This window comes from Cygnus olor, chromosome 15 (assembly GCF_009769625.2).
Source record: "Cygnus olor isolate bCygOlo1 chromosome 15, bCygOlo1.pri.v2, whole genome shotgun sequence".
In the NCBI taxonomy this organism is placed as follows: domain Eukaryota; kingdom Metazoa; phylum Chordata; class Aves; order Anseriformes; family Anatidae; genus Cygnus; species Cygnus olor.
The window spans coordinates 11,965,971-11,987,040 of NC_049183.1; the positions used below are offsets into that span (position 1 = coordinate 11,965,971).

Below are 21,070 nucleotides of genomic sequence, written 5' to 3' on the forward strand. Positions count from 1 at the left end.
TCTTTTATTTTGACCTAAGTATTTAGGGTCATCGCTATAGAACCAATGACACAGAAAAGCGTCCGGGTACAAAATGTCTAATTCTTCGAACATTAGGTTAATTTGTTTTCTAAACCTAAACCAATATTTGAATGGTAGAACAAATATTTGAGATGCATTCGGCTAGTTATCTATTTAGAAAGAGAACAAATTCATTCAAAAGGACTTTTCCCCCCTCAGGCAGCACAGAACAAAATACAGGTTGAGCTCACCAGATGTTAAAGATTTGGACCTGGTCTAGGGTTAGACCCTTCTCAGCACATTACTGATGTAAGGATGCCTGATAGGATGCTGTAAAAGAAAAGTTTTAGGAACAGAACTGCTTTAATAGCAAGGAACAGATCCGCTATAAGAACAAAACACCCCTCACCTACCAGGACTACTGCTTAAATAACCAGAGCCGGCTTTAGGTACTGCTTTTCCCTTAAACTGGGCATTATTAGGAATGAGCTGCTATTTCAGGAGGATTTCTACTGTAATTGTCACAACGTTTAGAGGAATCACACCCCTGGCACTGGGCTGTGTGATGCGGGCTTCGCCTGGTGGGGTGCTGGATGCCTGCAGGGACAGAGAGTCCTCAACTGCCCCGGGCAGCGCGTCCCAGACCTTAATTACAGTGAAAAGTGTTTTCCTGGAATTGAGCTGGAATGCCCCGTTTCACCTGATGACCATTCCTCACGTTCTCCTGCTGCTTGGAGCTTCTTGGTGACCTCTCAGGTTCCTGCAAGCCAAATGCTGAAAAGCAGAGAACATCTACCCGTACGGCAATACGTCACTGTACCGTTTAGGTGAAAGGAATAAACATTTGGCAGTAGCAATACTCATTGAAATCTGTGCAAAATTCATCACAGGCTGAAAAATTAAGTCAAGGCAAAAAATGTAATCTTCAGGCTGATCTCCAGTGCAACATTGGAAGTATGGTTACAACACTGAAGAAGTGTTGTTAATTGCAAATAAATCATTAACCTACAATACCTCCTTAACTACTCAGCTTATAAATTTAGTAGAAATTAAAGCAGAAAAATAGCTAATGCAGTTCACAGATTCCTCTTAAAAGCCATTGTCAAGTTTTTTTTACAGCATTTTTATCTATTCAAAGAAGAGTAGATCAACTGCCAACAAACTGCTTAATCACATTTGTTTATCTTGTAAATAGAAGAACTGCTTTAAATCCCACAAGGAGAGGTGTCAGAAACATAACCCATTTTGAAGTGCACACAGACCTCTGAAGGCTTCTGAAATCCTTCACCCATAACGAAAGCCTAAAAAGCTAAAAAGGAAACTGTGAAAATATTGAGACTAAGGTTTGTATTTGGATGACATTCAAATTAGGCGTAATGTTTCTTGTACCGCAAAAGGGTCAAATATTAATCATTTTCATAATCCTGTCCAAAAGCTTTTACAGTCTGTCTTCCTCACAAAGCTGCGTGGTTACAACAGGACACAAGATGTAGGTTCTCAGATTTAAGAAATACTTTAAAAGTTAAATCGAGGGAGATGCCATTTATGAATTCTGCCTTAGCATATGTTCAGTACATAAAGTTATTTAAGTGCTGTACAATAAATGGTATTATGGCAACATATGCTTTCAACACATTTAGAAGTAAAGTCATAACAACACTCTTATTTTGGCCAAAGTGCAAAAATCTATGTGCAACAAGTGTTGCAGATAGGAAGCCTCAAAATCCACTACAAAGATCCGCTACAAAGTTTTGTAGCATTTCTGTAGCTCTTTCTCCAGACTAATAATCAGAATTAAAAATAAATAAATAAATGAAGACTGTAAAATACCTCACTTGCTTGGTTAGCAGGGTCTTTGGAGCTGTCTCCATCATACATGCTCACCTGGCCACAACAGCCAGCAGTACGAGAACAGACCACAGCAGCACATCAGTACCTTTGTTATCAGAGAATCCAGAATACAAGGGGCTCCAGGAGCAAGTGGGGAGGAAAGTGGATTTATGGTATCTGTACAGACAATACACTTTCAAAAGCTGTAGTTGTTCCACATTAATTAACAACTTCTTGGGATAATTGCTCACAGAATGTTTGTCTTGTGGTGACTCTCAAGCAGTGATCTTGTAGAAATATCTAATTAGAACTATTACAGTAAAGCTCAGATGGCTTTGCCAGAACAAGTGTTGGACACAGCATCATCATGCAGGAAGAAATGATGGGTGAAGGTATAAGCTGAACTCCAACAAGTTGTTCTGCAAACTCCTAGATGGAGACAACTTTGACAAAGCTACAAATCAGTTCAGTGCTCTCGGGTCTACCCACACGCACCTGGTTGGTTCTGAAGGTGATTACTCCATGCCCATCAGGGCAGGTACCACTGAGGGAGGGAAGTTCTCCAGGGTTAGCACTGGGAACACTGGTATGTGACGTGGCATAGGGCCTCTTGGTGTCTTTTGCTAAGAGCAGTACTGCTGAGAATCTTGTGATAGGCTGGATTCATGCTAGCATTTTGTATGATGCCTGGATCATTTGAGAAGCTTTTGGTAAGAGATGTCAATAGGATCACTGGGATAGGCTTTCTGGTTTTGTCTCATGAAGGAAGAAATATCTTGCCAGGAACTAAAGAGCAGGGCTCCTTTCTTCTCAGCTTTTGAGAGAAGTGAATTGAGAAGAGAGAAGAAGAAATAAAAATAAACGTCAGGAAAGCTTGTCATGATAACTCAGTTTCGAATGCTTATACAACTCACATGACTGACATAAAATCACTCACAGTTGTGAGTAATTAAAAACAAAGTCAACAGATTAAAAACGTTTGCAGGCAAAACCACAATCAGATCCTCCCTTGCAGTCTGTAAAACTGTCTACTAAGGTCTGAGCTTCTATATTTGCTCATGCTATTTCCAAAAGCTTCTCAGTTCAAATGCTTTCCTCCTTACTTCCTGATTAAAGATAACATATGGGACTAGAAAGAAATGAGCCTCTCTAGAGCTGTAGAATCATCTGCATGCTCAGCGCTGAATCACTACATAAGCCTTTGTTTAACAGGAACGTTACTGAAATGGTATGTCTAATGCAGATACCGGAACTAACCTTGCTGCGCTGTGCCTATAAATTGCAACAAACGAAACCAAAGAGCAGGTATGCTCTACAGCGAGCATCTCTGAAGGGCACTTTCACCCTGGGAGTCAGCTTATCAAACACTATTCCAGTCTGGAAGCACAGAAAATAAAGGAAACATTAGCATTTGTCTACTGTAAGAGAGGGGAAAAATCTTTGACTACAATTCTCCTTCTTAGCTAGGGATTCATTATACCAAGTCTCCATAAACTCATATATTCCCAGTTACTGAAACACTGGTAGGTTAATGCAGGGGAAAATAAGTGCTAAGAAAGTCAAGAGTTTATCTGTACCATTCTTACAAATGGATGAGATAACAATTTTATTTTTTCATTTCCAAAATTATCTCTGATATAGCTTGTTCCTTCTGCTCTAATTTACAGTATAAAAATCATTAAAAAACATAAAAATACATCTGGGGGGTCTTTTTTGGCTTTGCTAATATAGTTTTTCAAGACTTTCTCAAAAAGATCCTAGGAATCTAGGATCCTAAATCCTAGGAATTTCCCTGCTCTGTCTGAAAGAAGAAAACTAAAATGCTGTTAATACACGCATATGAAAAGGACATTCAATATTCAATCCTTTCAGATGCAAAATCAAATGCACCTAATAGAACACAAAAAGGAATCAACATCAGACGCGCATTTCAAAAAACGTTACACAAGTAATCAAAGAAAAAAGGGAAAAAATATAAAGTAAAGCTATTTGCATAACAGATTGTACATAAACCGCTGAGTCTTTTGAGTGGGATAAATATGTTTCAGACTGTCCCTACTGTGATGTTTTAATGGTGTGAGAACTGCAAACAAAAATCCTTAAAGAAAGATAAAAAACTATAAAATTTAAAGGAATAAGCAAACAATATACATTTCTCTTTTTCTGCCAAAAGTGGACATGACATGAATCATATTGATGGATGCCACAGAGCTGAGAATGTTGTCACTTTTTCTGGACAATGAAACAAAACCACAGAAACCAGCAGGAGAAGCAGCCAAGTTTCACCACCGTATTTGGGCATTATGGTCCTATAAATACACATGCAGCATCTAAACAAGGGCACGATTTTCATTCCCCGTGTATGAAAATGATTAGTTGTACCACGCTAATAATACACTCCAAAATACTGAGGGATCAGAATCGATTTTCATGTGATAACACCAGAATGGGATTCTGCACTCTGGTAAGAGCATCCTGCCATAAATGTGCAACAAGCATGTGCAGCGAGGGCTGAGTACCACAGATCCAGAGAAGCACGAAGCACCCAGCCCAGTCCAGGGAGCAAGGCACGGACACTGGCTCATACCTGCTCTGATGGCTCATGCTGCTAACGGCGCTGCCTGCACCTGCTCCTTGGCGAGCTCGCTAGATGCTGCCAGCGCAGCGCTGTCGCTGCAGTGCATGTGACGAAACCGCACAACACAGACTCCTGGTACTTTGTTTGACTCTGAAAAATCATTTGCAACACTGAAAGCTTTGTTTGTGTCACGAAGAGTGGAACATGCAGTAAGTTAGTCACAAGAAAAGCATTTCACAAGAAAAGCCTCTTGATTTCATTTAATTTAAACAGACAGAATTGGGCCAACTAGATATACCATCATGACTTCGCTTTGTTTATCAACAAAACCATGTAGTACTGCCTATAATTCAATTTTAGGAGTATATTATCTAGCGGTTGTATAATCAAGATGATATTTACTACTGGAAATGAGGTAAACTAGCATGAGGATTACATTCAACATTATCAAATGGGAGGCACCAGAGTTATGATTTCTAGGCACAAGCAGTAATTGAATAGGAAGGCAAAGTTCAAGAAAACAGTAATACTCTTGTGTATTAACAGAAGGCCTCTTCTGCTCTGTAGTGCACTACCCAAGACCATTTCCTTCCTTAGTATTAAAATTCTAATCAGCTTTCATTTCATCTACAGAAGTTTATGGCCTAGGCTGAGTTCTGTGCACAGCTTTAGAAACAAACAGACCAGGAATATGAGACCCAGCATATTATAAATTCTTAATTCAACTATAAAAATCTGTACATGCACAAGCGGAGAATATTTAAAACGTGCTAAATGCCGCACTGTGTAACACAATGAGCTGCTGCTTTAAACACTGCAAATGTCGTAGTTTCTAAATGTAGCTGTATTAATTACAGATTTGATGTTAAGATCCTAGATATCAACACTGAGGAAACCGGGCTCACTGTAGATGAAACGAAAATGGATAACTCTGAGAGGTATAAAGACAAAAAAATTCTTTATAAACTGGTCCGCAGCAGTGCTTTCCAAGCTATGGAGCGCTTGCCACAAGTGATATGCGTGTTTTTTCTAAGTGGCTTGTGAGCGTTGCCAGAAACCCCGAACACACTCTCCTAAGTGCTGCTGCTGTTAAACTTGGTGCCTTTGGCAGGACCTGTGTCAGCGGACTTGCAGCATACTGAAAAATAAGCTGTTGCTTCTGAACTCCTTAGCTGTTTTTTATTTCTCTCTCAAAGAGGCACTTACCTCTAACTGTGGTTTGAATGTCATATCTCAAAATTAAGCCAAAAGCAAAGAAAGGAAAGAAGTCTGGAAAACCAAATGAAAGCATATTTACTCTGCAAGGTAAATCAGGGAAATGGCTAGAAGGGCAGAATTAAAAAACCTAAATGTTTAAGTCTCCAAATAAAATACTAAAACATCAAGCTCAACCTTCAAAGAGCAATAATGAAACCTAAATACCACAGGTCTGAAGGTATGTGTCTAGCCTACATAGCTTTAGCATAGGTATTTATGTCAAAACAAATGGGTGGGCCACTGGAAACTGATGTAGCAATGCCATGGCACTCCACTTCCTTCTCATTGCGAAATCCCATTCTTTTCTACTGTAACAACAACATTCAGCCCACCTCCAGCTTCCCCATTCAGGAGCACTACAGCACTCACCACCCTTTCTTCTGCCTCCCTCCGGCCATCCTTACTTCTAGCAATGCTAACTACCAGTAAAAGGCCCAAAGACATCTCTCTCCTGTTGTTGTGTTGCTGTGTGACCCAGTAACAGGTTAGCTGAGCACCAACTGCACCACCTGGCATGCTCTGGGAGGGGAGGTAGTGCAGACATCCCAGCTGCAGCTTGTTGGGAGATGGTTGCGTTCGCATGGGCCAGCTGCTAGGCAAGAAAACGCAGGCGTTCCTGTCAGAGAGCGAGCCAGGAGGCACATGTGCTCCTTTTTGGGGAGCTGCTTGGCCAGCAAGGATGCTGTGCCATTCCGCCCACCAGCACAGGCTGCCGCAGCGCTAGGGGCTAGAGCAAGCACGCTCCTAGCTGCCCGTGCAGGTCTGACTTATGGGGACGTGCTAAGTGGAAGCTTTGTGGGCGCGTCTGTGAATATAAATGAAATCAGAGCAGCCTACGAGGTTGGGACATTACATAAAATATAAAATGGGATGGGCTATGTCTTCTGGTGTATAAGTAATTTGGAATAACCACAGTCAGAAGGGAATTGACGGTAAAGCGCAAGAAACTGCTCCAGCTGGCCATGTTGCTGCTGCTATGCACTCTGCAAACGTCCCTGCTCTGTAGCACTACCATCAGACACCAAAAACAGCTTTAAAATCTGGAATAGTTCCACTGTCTTACACCAAACTCAGAACCTGTATAGTGCATTACCCTGGGAGAGAGGGGAAAAAGAAGGGAAGAAAAACCTCGCTCAGTCTGTGCAGGTGGGCAGCAAGCAGAATTGTCTAAATCAAGCGAATAAAATTGCATCTTAATTGTAAGGTCATCTTCAGTATCTGAATGCAATTCCCTCAATACTCTTCCATCCTGTAAGATACACGTAACAGTTAGAAGCAACTCTGCAGACACCCTATGAGCGACCTGCCTGCATGCTATCGAACAGAAATCCCGATCAGCCAAACTTAGCACCCTGTACATGCTGTCCTGGCAGGTGCTGCTGGGGCCACTTCTATTTCAGACAGCAGGAGCAGCTCAGTGATTGACCGACACCTCTGAACTATATTTGGGAAAGCATCCCAGCCCTCAAGTTTCTGTATAGTCTCTCTGAGCATTTATGAGTAAATTAAAAAGGAAATTCACAAAACACCACTACAAACCAGCAGCGATAAAAAGTTAAAGAATGTAATTAGATTATGAAGTTTATAAGCTTAATTATAAAATATTTCTACAAATTAAAGCCTGTGAAGAAATCTTCATTTATATAACAAGTGATTACAAAATCCTAGTAGGAAATTGTGGCAATTTAGATTGACCTTTGGTCATGTGGTACATATGTAAACCTTCATGGGCAATTAGGTGATTCTCCATTTTCTCTGCTATATAATAATTTTTAATAAAAGGCCCATGTTTTTTTTTTTTTTTTTCATTTTTCTTTTTAAACAGGCTGCAGCTGTGGTAGAGACTTTTCTTTTTTCTATGTATACTGTAATCTAGCATAAAAATATTGAGACGCATATCAAGTTAGGCTTGTCAGCCTTAATATTTTCTGGTGATTTGAACAGGGCCAGGGAATACGATAAGCATCTTTACAAATCCAGTTGGCTTTACTTCAAATCCAAGAGCTTGTATCTAAGCTTCACAAGAACAGGAGCCTACATAAAATCAAATTTTGAATGCAAAGCTAACCCAGTTCTGCTCATCAGCCTTCATTCTGAAACCTGTCTGCAGCAACATTTTTGTGAGCTCGCTGCACAGCATGTAATTGCTCTTGGAAGAAGTATTTTTTTGCATCAGAGCTATAGCTACTTTTGGGACTACCTATCATTTTTAATTTTAAAAACTTTTTTTAAAAGTTTATGCTAACAATGTATTTTCATTGGCACTGATGAGTTAAAAATTGCTTCAGCTTTTCTTGCCTTTTTTTTTTTTTTTTTAAATCAAGCTGGTAAGTATTCCCCACTTACCAGTGCAAATCAGCTTAATTTGCTTAGGAGCTAAAACCTGGACCGAACAATGGCATTTTCAAAACAAATACATCAAGTTAAAGAGAGGGCAGTCATGGTTCATCTGAATCATATGGCTCCAGATTTCAAATCTAAGCTAAGGAAATAGAGGTTATGATACCCTGCAGCTGGGACAAGCAGTATTCGTACAGCAGTGCTAAATCAAGACCACTCGGCCAGTTCAAGCAGTTGCTTGTGTGGAAGTGAAAGATCCCATGAGAGCATTAAAAAAAGAAAGGTTCTGGTGTCCTAGCCAAACCCCCCTTCCTTTGCTTAATGCTACCATGGACTAAGTTTCTTCAGAGCAACTGATTGCAGAAAGTTGCTGCCAAGTAATTGCTACTGATTTATTTACATCCGATCACACAGAACAGGAATTAAGCACTGTGCAAAACACACAGGCAAGTTAATTACAAAAGGTCCTCTCATGCCACACAAACGCCCAGTGACTGAGGCTGCTGGCTGGTAGGTTAGTTTGCAGACACATCAGTTCGGTAATTTGTTCACCATCAGGCTACAGAAACGCGTATCGACACAAAGACAGTGACAGGGAGAAGTAGCTGGGAGCTTCAGAAAGCCCTAAGTGCTCGTCCTCGTAGCAGTGGCATACACAGATAAAAGCTGTCATTCAGCCTGGGAAACTCAGGACAGAAAAAAAGGAACAAGTCTGGAAAAGTTATTTTCCGGTCTCCCATTCAATAGCATTTTGAGATTGATACAATAAGTGCTGATAAAATACCTGAGAGTTGACATTTTCATATATAGCAGATCAAAAAAAGGTTTGTTTTCTAAATTTTGGGAGCAATATTGGTGGCTGAAGTAAAAGCACTGTTCGCTGCTTCCAGAGTACCAGATTAACTGTAACTGTAGCTTCTTTTTCTCTTTTCTTTTTTTTTTTCTTTTTTTTTTTTTAAAGAGAAGGGAGGAAGCATGAGACAGTAGTACAGCCTGGAGACTTTGACAGCACTATCTGGATGCCAATGTCATGCTGTGTAAACATGTGGATCCATTAGACAATTGTTGGAAGCAGTGAATTCTAAATTTGATCTAGTGATAGGACTCATGCTGTTTGGAAAAAAAAAAAAAAGGGGGTTGCGAAACCACACAAGGAAAACGTTTCAGACTTGTTAAAAAGAAGTACAATGTGAACAATGATGTATTGGATGGCCTGCAGATTTCAGCCTCTGGAGAGTCTTGACAGACAGAACAAAGACCTGAACTAAACTGTTAAATCAGTTTATAAAATATACTCCAACCTGAAAGGAGAGAAACATTTTTATAGAAAAAACTGATATTCACATAGGCAGAATAAGAAAGAAATTTTTCCTTGGGATGACAAACAGTAGCAATGATTTATATATTCTTCCACATTTCTTCTGCATGCTACTGCCTTAGCTAATGAATCAGTTTTAGCAAAGCCTAAGCTGTACAGCATCCCCAGCTCTGCTGGCCTGGCGAGGGGAGCGGTGGTTAACTGCCTTCCTTCGCTTCGTGCTGGCAACGCAAGGCTTTTTGCTTTATAGTACTTAATGGTCTAAAATACACGTTGAAATTAACTCCTCCATTAGCTATACAGCTGCTGCTCCTTATCTTTCATTACTGTTAATTACAGCACTGCAAAATTTTATGTTGTGACTCAGAATTAAATAGGATTAATATGATATATGATTTTTCTTGGAATACACAACTCAGGCCTCATGAATAAAATTATACGCTGCATGACATATGACATTTGAAAAGGTATTACATTCTTTAAGCTATGTAGAAGAACTGTGCATTCAGTCATGCTGCAAGTTCTCTGCAAACTGACTAACCAGCTGTTTATTCCCTTGAGCTGCTTACATCAAAAGACACATGAAGCAGTGGGTTCACCTCCCAGCAGAACTGCAAACCCGCTGTAAGTCTGTCGCTACAAAACTTGTTATTCATCCCTGCTGGCTTATAGATGTGAAGAGCAGTATGCATAGCTCAGCATTTCAGTTATGATTCATGTTGCGATTTAATCATTCCTGAAACTTAGTTTACTACTTAAAAGAAAATGTACTTCAGCAACAAGGATCAGAATGCAAGAAAAACAGATCAATCCAGGAAGAGCTACTGAGTCACCATGGAGGGAGGCAATGAAACACACGTTACCCTTGTGAATCCAATTAGGTCAGCAGAAGCAAAGCTTCTTCTTGGTGACTGGTACGGACAAAACCTTTCTCCAACCCACCCCTACGAACCCGCGTGAGCACACGACAGTGGTCCTCTGAATGCCGATCTCAGCATTGCAGCTCGCAATGGATATAAATAAGTTTGTTTGTGCAGCTTAGCCGGCTGAATTCAATGACAATTCACGTGTCTAATTCCATCACATCCACAAATACCTGGATGTGAGGCCACAGCAAAGGCACTGAAGGGCTGTGTTAGTCAGGAGGCGCCAGCCCCAGTGGCCCGGCCCGGCGGGCTGAAGGCCGCTGCGGGACACTGAGGGGCTCCAGACTGTGCGGCAGCTGTGCCACGCTTCAGCAGTGAGGCCTATCAGCCGGGACTGCTCACATCCTCCTGCCCTGCTAACGAACAGAGAAAAAGAGCTTCCTACATGTCTTCTGTGCTGTAAAGCTCGGGGCAGCTGTCTTAAAAGCACCTGCAACGCAACTTCAATCTGTATGAATTTATAAACAGCAAATCTGTTGTTTCTTCACATGAATTAGCAGACATTTGTTTCTGTGGTGGGATGAGAGGCCAGCCAGAGCTGCAGACCAAACAGCCAGCCACTCCAGCATGTCTTAGGACTGCTCGAGCCAGGGAGGTGATTTCCAGCTGCGTGACACGTCACACACACAAGCCATGGCACACACACGGAAATCGCTCTCTCAAGTTCAAGGCCACGTAATAATAGCAATTAGTGCTTCTATTTACTATTCTTCATCAGATTGTGAAACTAAAATTGCAACCAAATATTGATTGCACCACATACTTTTCTTGGGCCCTCCAACGCTTGCCACGAGATGTGAGGAACAGGACAGAGGCCAGGCCAGGCCGGGCCGCTGGCGGCCCCCAGCGCGCCACCCATCACAGAGACCAGCGGCACTAGTGGGAAGTGCAAACCAGTAGGAGATGAGATCTTTCACAGACCTTTACTGACCTTTCAATAAAACTTTAATATAAAAAGAATAAACTGGCACAGGCTGCTATCTTAAACAATTTTTTTTTTTCACAAATGATGTACTCTGTTTCCCTCAAAATTCAGTCATAATCGAGTAACCTCAAAGTTAATCTTTCTTTTTAGGGGAAAACACACCTTTTTTACTATAGTGACAATCTGTTCTTAAAGTTATCTTGCTCTCCAAGTATTACTGTTCAATCACTTATCCAAGCAAAAAGACTTAAAACTCTTTAATTTTAACTGCAAGAAATATGGAAATTAGTGCTTTACTTCATTCCTCTCCTTTAGATAACTTAGATCTGAAATACTGGTTACAAGTTCTTAGTGGTCACACATACTATACCTTTGTTTTTTATAATTTACTAAAATATTCATCTTTTCCATATTTTCTCCCACAGTGTGCAAAGGAGCAGATATACCCTCAGTAACCAAAGTGAATTAGCGTAACACAGTATGCCAAAACCACTGTGTTTTACAATAACAAACCAAACTGACATTTGTCATAGTATCTTATTACATGCCAAATATTTCACATCGGGACTGTTCCATTTCAGTTTTAACCCAGCACGCGTGACATTTTCAATGAAGAGAAGGAAGCTGTGAGTTTCTATTTTTAATTCAATCCACAGCTTTTATTCAAGAACCTCAATTCACCTCAAAAATGTAAATAAAGCCATCAACACCAACATCACTATGATACAGTAACTCTCCTATCAACCTTTCAGCTACAGTCATTAAGTCAGTAATCAATCATGAAGCAATTCAATACCAAACATTGTAAACAATTACATTCTGGATTTTCTAATCACTGCATGAAAATATTGCATGTTGTAAATGATATATAAGGCATACTACAGTGAAACAACACACAAAATGAAATGTATTTAACAGAATTGATGAAATTTACTTTTAATTTCTTTGAACCAACTATGAGCAATTGGTTTACTTTTTCTTTCTTCTTTTTTTCTTCCAGCGGCTCAATCTTCGACTGACCTTCTGTGCTGCACATCACGTAAGTACAGGTATAGCAATACAGTGCAACTATTATTGTCATATGTTTCTTTTATCAATGTACAACAGTGAAAATATTTACCAACATTGGGATTTCTGGACCTGGTATTTATTTCTGTGAAAATGTACTAGAAAACTTACTAAGTGCTCATGGAAGAGTTAACAAAGGCAGTCTGTGTTGACTCCCAGATCAACCTCTTCCCCAAAGCTCACAAACTGGCAGTTTACGTAGGCTCAGATGAAGGTGCCTCCAGTTTACAACATGTTTATAGCCTTGTGAAATTTGGACTTCATGGATGCATCCCATGATCCTAAGGCACTTGAGGACTCCTTGCCAAGCAGGAGAACCTCTGTGATCTACACGAACTGCAGAAACAGATTGGAGGAACGCTTGCAGGATTTAATTGACATCATCTCTGCAAACTGCTTGCCGACCCCTGCGAGGAAGGAATCGGGGCTGAAATGCTCTCCTCACAACCTCTACCAGCAGGCCATCATGTCAGCTAGAACTGCCTGAAATCCCACAGTCAGTGGTAAAGATTTTCATGCATTGACAAAGGCTGGCCAGGGAGGAGAAAGGCAAAGCTAACACCTAGTGAATCAGCGTGGGCTAACTCTGCAGGAGAAACATACCTTTAAGAAAGCCAAACAGATTAAAAGAAAAGAGGCACCAAATTCAGCCTTCTCTAAGGGACCAACACCATTCCTCTGAGGGCACGTGGGTGTGCTCGCACACAGCCTGAAGAACGTGCTTGAGCACAGGCTGGTGACCTGCTCGCAGCAGCGTGTTGTAGGCGTGTTGTCCGCCCTGCTCTAGTTAACGAGCAAAGGACAAGAGTCAGGAATTATTTAATGCTAACACCAGCTCTGCCAGTGCTGACTGCTGCTCTTGCTCTTGGCAAATCACTTCATCTTTTTAGTTTTCTCCTCTGTACAATGAGCATAACATTTTTGTGCCTAATACCCATCTCCCCAGTGTTACATTCCCAATTTGACATTCTAGTCATAAACGCACTGCCTTCCTTCCTTTTACTTTGATAAAGTGTAGTCAGTATCAGTTGGGAACACTTCTTTAAAACTTATTTCCAACTATTGTGAAACAGGAGCTGAATGTTTATGGAGTAGTTATTTTTTATGTCAGTTTACCATAGGGCCTCTTTAGCCACAAGCTTACAGCCGGAGGCCCCAAGGCATTTTTGGGAATGGAAACTTTTGGAGTTCAGCTCTTAACAAATTTCCAGCCTGCAGTATGTTTTTCATTAGTCTACATGGTGTTATAATAAATGATGCACTTCCTCTTTCATTTTATGATTTTTTTTAAAACATGCAACAATTTTTCTGTGTCTGTTTTCTATTACTTCCAATATACTCAACCACAGTAATCTTAGAGTCTACTTCATGTGTAAAGACAGAAAGGATGTACTGAGTAAGGTATCAGCTATAGCAAGACAAGCTTCTAGTCTAAATTCTTCACTGAAGGACAATCATAAACTCATTGAATGTATGTATCCCATCTTTTTGGGGGCCATTATTGTTGTTATTGTTATTATAATGTCTGTTACCCCAAAACCTAGAGTTGGCCCAGAAAATGCTCCTCTAAGTTACATACCTACAAGCCACAGCTAAAAAAGTTTGAGCTCATTGGTCAGATTTTTTTTTCTGCTACCTATTATAATCACAGACATACTGCTATGACAATACTGTGGTGCAACAAATTTTTAAAATAATCACAGAAACATGAAAACCTCCCAAAGCCTCCACATAACAGATTTACACAAAGATCTTTTTTGCATAAAGACCAAAATGATATTTCTTTGTATAGATTTGCGCACCCATCCTCCCAAAAGCTTTTGATAAACTGAAAGCAGATGAACAGAGGGCCACGAGGACAGCTGTGGGCAGAACACTTGCAGCCCTGTGGTCAGAGGCTGAGAGAACTGGGCTTGCTCCACCTGAAAAAGAGAAAGTTTCGGGTAGACCTAAGCCACAACCACTGTGCACCTGCAGGAGGCTTACTGTGCACACAGATTCGGGCTCTTTACTGCAGTGCATAGTTGGATGAAAAAAGACAATGGGCAAAATTTGAAGAAGAGATAGATTCCAATATATGAGGGAATTTATTGTATTTCTTTAACCATTATGACAATCAAGCATTGGAAGAGGTTGCCCAGACATCACACTGTCTTTGTCCTCAGAGGTTTTGAAGATCTAGTTTGATCTCCTATCTGCCCTGCTTTGTGCAGCATTTTGGACAGATGACTTTCTCAAGTCCCTTCCAACTTGAATTATTCTATGAGCGATTCAGTCCCATCAAAAATTAGTTAATATTTTAAACACCACAAAAAGAATACATCCTGGATTTATTCAGACCATATATATTATTTTTTTCTGCTACCTATTATACTCATAGACATACTACTTTGACAGTACTGTGGTGCAACAAATTTTTAAAACAATCATAGATAAATGCTGTGGATAGCATTTAACCTCTGACTCCCTGTTTTTTGATTGAAATCATCCAGTGATGACTGTAGCTTTTTGAAGTAAAGCTGAGACAACAAAAAAAAGGGCAAATAAAGTTGTACTTCATGAGTTTTGGACGTGCAATGGCAACAGCCATCAGTAAACTTCATAGTGAAATACCTGTGTGTCACAGTTTTAACACTTTTTTTTTTAAATCCCAGCACCTTTCCCTGAGTGCAGTTCGTATAGATGCTAGTCAATACTGTAAAGGTAGCAATATAAACAAACCATAGTACAAGGGAAGGAGAGAGTTTCTAAAAGAAAAAAAAAAAAAGGAAAGAAAAGAAGCCAAACACCTAGCTTTTCAGTATTTAAATCTCCATCCTAACAGCACGACTACCCACATTTAAATGAAGCCAAAGCTCCTTGCACAGTCTTGTTCCTCTCACCCAAAACTAGTTTGGTGAGCTCTGCAGGTGGTCAAAGGAAAATCAAAAGCAAATGTCTTGAGCGTGTCTTGACGTTTGAGAACACAATGTTATCGAGAAACGTTCACCTCCCTTCTGGGTTGATCTGCACACATCTTCGTTAGTAATTTACCTCCACACATCCGTAACATGGACAAGGCGAGCGTGCCAGCAGGGTTACATGCAAAGTTGTGCAAGCTGGGCTCCCCCCGCACGCCCCCACTCCCCAGCCACCCCAGAACCCCTTCCAGCATCTGCATCTTCTTCGTAATTTATTGCTTTGCATTTATCGGCACAGAGCTTTACGCCTCCAGCTTGCCCCAAACTCCTCCCTGCTGCCGGCCGAGATCTGCCCCCTCATTTCGGCATTGTTACAGTGCTCGTGCTCTCTCCCTACCAGTTTCCTTCCTCTCACAAATTAAGGGCTTTGTTCATCTTTCCCTTATGAAGTTTCAGTCACCCTTCCTGACAGAGGAGACGGTGTTCGTTTTGCAAAGAAAAATCGTGACTAGGAGACTTCTGCCAGGCAGTGAGGTTACGGTTCCCAAACATCAAATTCCATCGTGAGGACAGCAGCAGTGTGGTCAGACATAGGATTACACTGGAAATCACCACGGGTGTCACCGGTAGTTAGGGATAACAAACTATGGATCTGCAAAAACTGAACAGCCTGTGCTTCTTTTTCCTTCTGCCATTCCAAATCAACGTTCACTATCACTTAATGCCATTTAACATGACCAGCTGCCAAAAGAGGACTGTGTGTACATTTGTTTCAAGAATACCAGGGGGCTTTTGTAGGTGAAAAGCTGAGAGAAAGAGAATATGAACGTTAAAGAATATCAACTAAACTAAGATCAGTCATTAAGACATATTAACCCAGCAAAACTCACACAGTTGGGAAAAATACGGAAAACAGATCCCTTTCTGTAGGGCACACAAACAGTATTCCTTCTGCAGAGCCTTCCAACAGAGTCAGCAGCAAGGAAAAGATCAGAGTCCTGTTAGAGGAAATGACACCTCCCACGACTTCCACAAAAAGGAGCTGGAGCTTTCCCCTGCCTTTTTAGCAGGGAAAGGAAAGTGAAGGCCAAGTGCTGCCACTGCCAATACGGAGAGATGACTGAGTTAAGCAGAGCCTGTTAATGACCCTACCCAATGAAGAGCACGGATTACCATTAAATAGCATTCAGTTACCTGACCTACTCTGCCAGAGACTTGAAATTTAGAAAATGGTAAAAAGAAATACATGACTGTTCTTATAGTCACATTTCAAAATAGTAGCTCATTAGACAGTGCAATTGTTTAATGGCAGAACACTGCTCACAAAAGGCAGGAGCAATTCTCCATTATACGCACAACTATATATATTCGCATATTTAAAAATGTTCTATATATGGGTGATGCACTTATTTATTTTTTAAGATAAACTTCTTTTCATGTTTGCTTCTATACATAATTTTAATGAGAATGTATTCCCAGGGGCTGGCAGCATCAGAAAAAATAGGCTATGCCAACAAGAAGGGATTCCAGTCCAATATCATCATGTCTAGCATACTGTGTTTCATTTACAAATCTTTGATTTCTAAATGAATGGCAGTTCAAAGTACGCATTAAACACAGCTACTTTCTGCCTATGTATGTAGAGATCACTAGAGATTAAGTCACTTTAATTAAAAACTTAAGCAGGTGTCACTTCATGATACTCTGAATTTGGTTTAAACAGATGTATGTTCTATGATTACCTAGCAGTGCACTTTAAATACAAGCATAATCAGAGAGATCTCCCTAAACAAAACAAAGGAAAACCACTTTGTCTGATGGTTTGAAGTTTGGTACTCCTCGCCTGTCATATACAGAACAGCATATATTTAGTTGGACACGACATTCTAAAACACTTCAACAATACAGAAAAGCACTGTGAACAGCTCTGCGAGAGAGAACCCCAGGTTCCAGAATTAATGGAATTATTTCTGACTTCTTTTTCTCTCAATGCCATACATTGCCATGAGTGATAAATAGCAATATGAAGAATGCCCTGTTACCCGCTACTCGAAGGCTCTTTTCTCTCTTTTTTTTAAGGCAATCGTAAGATTAATTTAAAGTCATCCGGTGAAAATACCTTTGTATTAACCTTAATATTTTTTTGTTAATATATACTTTTTTGTTAATATATACTGAACTCAAGTGAAGTGAAGTGATTTCAGGAGTTATCCTGGATGCTTCTCATTTTAAGACATTAAACATTAGCTCTTACAAATTTCCATTATACATTTCTGACAATATTTGCTGCTGTGGACTACATGAGCTGACTTTTAATTCTTACAGTGGCAATCAGTGATGATAAGGTTTTGTAGAAGCTGGACACAGATGACATTTTAGAATTTCATACCTATTGCAAGTCCCTCCTTTCCAGGTCTAATTTCATGTAATGTTAAGTGTAAAAAATGGTTAGAAATGACAAATTCACACACTTGATCCTTTTTACTTACTGTATCATCAGGAATAGGTATCCTCAGAATTGCCTCCTAACCCTGTTTTAAATGATCACCCTGATCATTTACCGCTGACACCTGAAGACAATGAAAGTGCATGTGCACTTCCAGAATTTGGGACACTTGGAATTAGTAAATCACAAACTGAATTCCCAAAGCCAAGACAAAGCCATTGGTAGAGCTGTGGGAAGTAAAGAGCGATGCGGACAGACAGCAATAGGGCAGATGACTGGGTCAGTGCAGGGTGTACAGCGCAGCGGGTGGCTAAGAAGGACAGGGGCAGAGCACAATTACCAGAATGAATGAAGGCAACCGGCTGGAGCTGACATCTGCAGCAACAAAGTACATGCTGCATGCAGCTGGAATGCTGGTTAAAGGAACCTAGGGCATGGCTGCAAAGGCAAGGCTCAAAAAGCGTAGGACAATTAGCGTGAAAGCACAACTGTGGGAGCTTCAACTTATCCTAAAGAAATCACTGAGCACTCTTGTAAAAATCGGATTTCCATTTTCACGTGCTTTGCTCTACTTCTTTAGTATCAACTACAGCAATGCTGTATATAGAGAAATCCGAAAAATAAAAAGGGGTTAGAAGCCAAGATCCATCCTGCTGCTTCAGCTGTAAGGCACAAATCTGGATTAACTGCAAAGGCTTCAATCTCAAGTATGTGCCAGTGCAACTGAGAGCTACAACTGGCTCCAGAATTGTATCTGTTTCTTGTCTAGAGATGGGGTGAGGAACCTCCCTTAGCCAGGAAGGGAAAACCATGAAAGTTAGGTAAGACTCTTTTGGCATCTATGTCAGGTTATTAAAAGGAACCTCATATGGCTGCTCCACCTCCAGGTTTATCTGCTGGGAGCTGGCTGTGTAACTAACAGAACAGAAAAGAACCATTTCATGCTTCTTTTGCTTTGTAAGCTCGGGGCTGCCAGGAGGAACTGAGGGAATTCAAAAGCAGCTTCCCTTCTGTTGCTCTTTTGGACGTTTCTGTTTGAAGTGGCTGCTCATTCACCAGTTTTGTAGGTAGTCTTTAAAGCAATACCTTCCACCCTTCACACTTAAGTACAGAAACATGCAATTAATTGTAACAAGTTAGTAGTATGTTATGTCAGCCTTTTATTCCTACTGGGTGTCAGACTAAGGTGCAAGTACTCTTTGTAGTAGGATTTCAGACACTCTAGAGAAAATGCTAAGCTTTATTAGTAGGATTTCAGGCACTCTAGAGAAAATGCTAAGCTTTATAGACAGATCTGATATGGTTTGTGTAACACAAACAATCTGTGTCAGAGAAAACCATTTAGCTATCACTTAAAACAAAAATTCATTTTCAATCTAGAAATAGTCAAGCTCCACAATGGCCCTAAATAGCTTGTGGTGCTGTTGTGCTGTATGTAACTGATGGTTTAACCCTTTGTTTTAACACGTGTTTTTTTATCACCTTTTTTTTTTCCAAAAGAAGAATAAGCCTTCAAGTAAATTTTATGTGGAATGGCTCCAAGTTAGACTTTCTAAAAAGTCTTCACTTGTCAGCAGACAAACAGAGCCCTTACCTGCCAGATGGCTGTAATGCAGCAGTAAGAAATGCATCTAATGCGCCTCGTAGTAGTAGTGTCCAAACACCACATTACTGGCTCCCAAATATGTTCCTGGGCGGGAATGTTTGTAAGCCAGGCCTTTTCATCTTGCAAAGCTGCCAAACTCCAGGAACATTCTCAACAGTTTTAGTCCTTAACTAAAAAAACATCCCCACATTATTAAGAATTACCATGGAGAAAAGATTACAGGGAATCTGTCCTAATGCAATGGGTCTCTCCTGTTTCCACATAGTGTGTATTTGTTTATTTTCATTCTTTGAGCAAAGGAATTTATAGCCATAATTATCTCATTTTCTCATGGTACAAACAGTCCAATTTTTATTCATTGAGGTCAACATTTTTGTTGCATTCTTCCTCTGTTTTTTTTTTCTTCCCTTTAAAGTTTGCTATTAACAGCAAATACAATAGATTTATACTATCAAAATACCTGTTGGGGGAGAGATTTATTAATAAATTGCATTTTCAAATCCACACAGATCAAAGTGCCAATATTAAAATGAATAACTAGAGGAAATGATTTTCAACTCAATTTCTTATGTTTGAGGCATATTACTTTTTTTTCTTTTTTAATATCCTTTAAAAGAAAGAGTTCCTTGACCCCTGGAGCCTCACCTTTAAAGATTTCTGTGCAAGACTTTCCCCCCAAATCTGCAAAGCTTCAAGAGGTAATGTTCAACCAAGTAGATTTTAGTAGTGTGGAGGGAGTACTTCATGGTCAACGGGCTATGAAATCCTGCTAGCTGACCACAGTCTCAAGCATGCAAACTTGCTGCATTAAATCTAAGACCTTTAAAAGGGTTAAAGGGTGGGGAGACTTCACCCTAGCATTTGTCAGGGAAGACAGTAAGGCCCTTGACTTCTTCTTTGCTTAATCATCTCTCCCTTTTCTCCTGTGCCGGGAAGTGATCTGGGGTACCTGCAGCCTGTCCTGTGGTCTTCACAAAATACCCAGAGGGTGGAAGCCCTTTCCCCTTCCCAAGCACCTGAGGTCTGCAGAAGAAAGAACATCTGAAAGCCTGCAGGCAGGGAGAGGTCAGGAGCACGTTTGGATTAGCCTAAGATAGCTAAATAAACTGACTTAATGTCTAATGACATTTTCAAACAATAGCTAATAAAATTATCCAAAGTATGCAGAAACAAAAGATGCATGAAAATGCCATTATGGTCTCTAACACATCCACATAACAGTGAATTTCAGTGCTTTGGACATTCAGATTAGAGGTCAAATATAAATGAACCCAAGTGAAAAAATCTGCTAAATAGAAAAGACAGAAATACTCCTGCCTTGCCCACTATTATCATTCCCACTTGTACGTAACTATTGGTTTCTGTCCTATTTTTAGCAGAGAACCATGTTTTTGGAAACAGAAACGTGGTCTTTTGAAAATACTTAAATAAAAAGCATTTTCTGAAAGGAATCACAAGCTCTGAATACTTCCGGAAAGCTGCTCAGAATTAGCTGGGTTAGCAGGTCTGAGGGATTTTTGCTAAAACCACATCAGCACCTTGAGTCACGTCAGCAGGGGAAGGCACTGTGATGGCTGCAGATGCTATCGCTCCTCTCCCAGCCTGTTTGTCACTGACCCACTGCAGGTTGACCCTCCTGTACCAACGCAGCTGGGGCAAGGGAAATAAAACTCATGCACCTGTCTCGGCAGGTTGAGCTCACTGTAAGGCACCATACCAGAGTGCACCTTTGTGGTCCTGTTTTGAAATCGAGCTGCGGGAGCACAGACACGCTTCCCTCCACTGACACTGCTGCAGGGCTGGCAGCCCTGCCAACAGGAAGGCTGCACCGCCATGCGGGGGGGAAGCTGCCTGCATGTTTCTCAAAACAGGGATG

General features: G+C 40.6%; 2 protein-coding genes across 5 annotated transcripts in view; one reads left to right on the plus strand and one right to left on the minus strand.

The window, feature by feature from the left end:
* C15H7orf50 (chromosome 15 C7orf50 homolog) overlaps positions 1-21,070 on the minus strand; it is a 125,656-nt gene that overhangs the window by 45,777 nt on the left and 58,809 nt on the right. The gene's annotated exons all lie outside the window — the stretch shown is intronic.
* GPR146 (G protein-coupled receptor 146) overlaps positions 1-21,070 on the plus strand; it is a 52,799-nt gene that overhangs the window by 10,578 nt on the left and 21,151 nt on the right. The window contains exon 2 of one of the 2 annotated variants that reach the window (XM_040574698.1): positions 12,175-12,223. The gene's annotated coding sequence lies outside the window, so the exon portion shown is untranslated. The remainder of the gene's footprint in view (positions 1-12,174; positions 12,224-21,070) is intronic. The other variant, XM_040574696.1, reaches the window with a different exon arrangement.